Genomic DNA, 2,891 nt, shown 5'->3' on the forward strand with positions numbered 1-2,891 from the left:
ATAGATGTGAGAGTGCAACATTGATTGGCTGCACACCCTCTACTAGGGATTTAGCTGCAACATGGGCATGTGTCTTGACCTGGGATAGAACCAGCAACCTCTGGGTGCATAACACCTGAACTACTGAGCCACACCATCCAGGCTATTTTCTATATCTTAATATATATGAATCTAATGTGAGTCATTACCTCCATCTGACCCAATCTTTTCAAAAATTTGCATTCAAATAAAATATAAATTTTATACCAGAATATTTAAAAGTAATGCAAGTTTTTCACATGGACTTCCTTAAAAATTAGAGTTTTCAATGCATATAGTATAGCTCCTACACCCACAACTTCACAGTCACATTAATTGTTAAATATTGCTCCTTTTCTTTCATCAATTTTGCCATGCCGATTTAGAATGTTTTTTGAAGTTAATATTCTTACATATTAAAATTCTTGGAAAATTGGTATTTATTTATTTAGAGATGTAAAAATAATAGTTTTGTTTGTTGTAGCTGAACTCCTTTGATTTATGTTATAGCTTATGTTTTTGTCATGAATTCAGCTTTTAAATGACAAAATCACAATTAAAACAGCTTAATAAAATAAAAATTACTACTTGCTGAGGTATCTGGGAATTGTATTGGGACAATTGAAAATAGTGTTTTTAGAGCTATAACAGTCATGCTCTCAAAGTTTAGAATTTCCTGCGTTATCTCGTTAACCCCATGTTTTTTGTTTGTTTGCTTTGTTTTTGTTTTACTTTGCTTGTCTTTATTTTTTAGACTGGCTTTATCTATATTACCAGGAAGACTGCATGATGAATATTCCAAAAACCCATGGTTAATATTGTTCTAGCATTAAAAAAATATTGACCGAGCATAGAGAACTGAGAAAAGACACCTTTTTTCTTCCAACATCTTCCAATACCTTCTTTAAAGAAAAAATCTAATTGTCTTTGAATTATATGTTAAACCTTTTCCCACTCACTCTCCAAATGTAACAGCATCCAATTACTGATTAGATATGTGTAAAATTCTCAACCCTGACTGCAAAGAACCATATTGATGTAAAACTGGATGGCATGTTCACCATCAGAAGAAATCACAGATAAACTAAAAGCAATATTTTTTTCTAGGCAGTCACATCTACAGCTAATTCTTTATCATCTCAAAATAATTCTGAATAAATTGTAACTTTTGATATTGGAGTTACTTTAGGGAGGTGGAGGAAAGAAGGTAGTTAAATCAACAAAATCCTATAACAGCACTTTTTTATTTTCTAAAATCTCTGACTGTTCATTGCCTCTTACAGACTTGGGTCATTCCAGCCCCTCATCACATGTTGACATGAACACACACCTTCTTCAAATCCACATGATTTCATCCTTTAATTCGACATGATTTCATAAGAGTGGACACTTTCATTCATTTTACAGTACTCAGTATACAAAGCTTCAAATTAAGACATCTTCCTGCTTTTACATCTAAGTTTTGCTAGAGACAGAAAAGCCCCTCAAACTACCTATAAGCACAATGAGGAAATATAGAGATATTAATTTATCTGGGAAAACTCAGTAAATAGAAAAGAGAGTCACTGGAAAAAGAGTCAGCCATTCCATCTTTCAGTTTTATAACTGTCAGCCATTTTCTACCTGTTTCCTCTGAGAGTTCCAAGCAAGTTGGAGACATGTTGTCCATAACTGAAGCCAACTAATTAGATTCCTCTTCTCAAGGTGATTTACTTAACTCAACTGATTCCCACCAAGAATAATCATGAAGGTTTTTATTTAAAGGCAAACAGTATATTGCATGAAAAATGCTGACAAGTGTTAGCGATCTGAGTGACATCCAGGCACACACTCTACAATGTTATTTGACACATTGGTAAGCACTGTCTCCAGATGGAACCAACAAGTTGTACATGATGGATCTTGATTTCAGGAGAACATAATGATCTTGGTTCCTAGGGGGTGTTTTTGTGCCTCTGGTCACATAGTCAAGACAGGTTGTCTAACCAGTAACACCAGTTAAGCATCTATAAACAAACCCACTCTTAGGATCACCAGGAAGTCATCATAAATCCTATTGCTCTTACATTGGTCAGGTAGTGGAATTATAGTAAATCAACCAAGTTGTAACCTCAAGATGCTGTGATGGATATAATTCTTTTATAGGAACTAATGAGCACACTGTATGACGATTGGTATGAAGTATGTGCTTTTTAGAAGGATCAAACAGTTTGCCTTTAAACAAAAATGACAATACAAACTCTCATTCCATGGGTTCTTAAATATTTTCATTTTTGTCGCTATATAATGTGTAAAGAATTGATCATCTTGACATTCCTTACCTTTATTTTGGTGTACTATATTTCTGACAACATGCTATTGGGTTCTACTCTCCAGAAGTGGTAGAAATTCTGAGTGCACTAATAAAACAAATGCATGCCAAAGATCAAAAAAAAAATCAAACCCACAGGGTTTCCGGGTTTTGCCATATCAGTAAAGTTTCTATGGGTGCAGTAATCTCGGGCATGACATTTTATCTAATATTCAAGATAATTTATTGCATCCTGCACTATCTACCCCTTAGAAAGACATACAGTAATTAGTTGGGTCTGGCTGGCAAATATATCCTTTACTTTTGGTACTGCTCTAACTAATTTACTAAATGATTTGGGTACTGCTCTGACTTTATTTATCAATCTCCAGGTTTGAGTGAAGACCATAGCAAAAGAGGGTTCTCAAGATATGCTGCCAAGTGTCTGTCAGTTGGGCCATACGATACAGCATATCCAATGATAATATAGAATAAGGAAGTAGCATAGAGTCTATGGCAAGCCACATCAAGATACGCTTGAATTCTGTAGTACTATAGCAAGAATTGCCCTTTGTTCAAAATG

The sequence above is a fragment of the Myotis davidii genome, unplaced genomic scaffold, assembly GCF_000327345.1.
Source record: "Myotis davidii unplaced genomic scaffold, ASM32734v1 scaffold959, whole genome shotgun sequence".
In the NCBI taxonomy this organism is placed as follows: Eukaryota; Metazoa; Chordata; class Mammalia; order Chiroptera; family Vespertilionidae; genus Myotis; species Myotis davidii.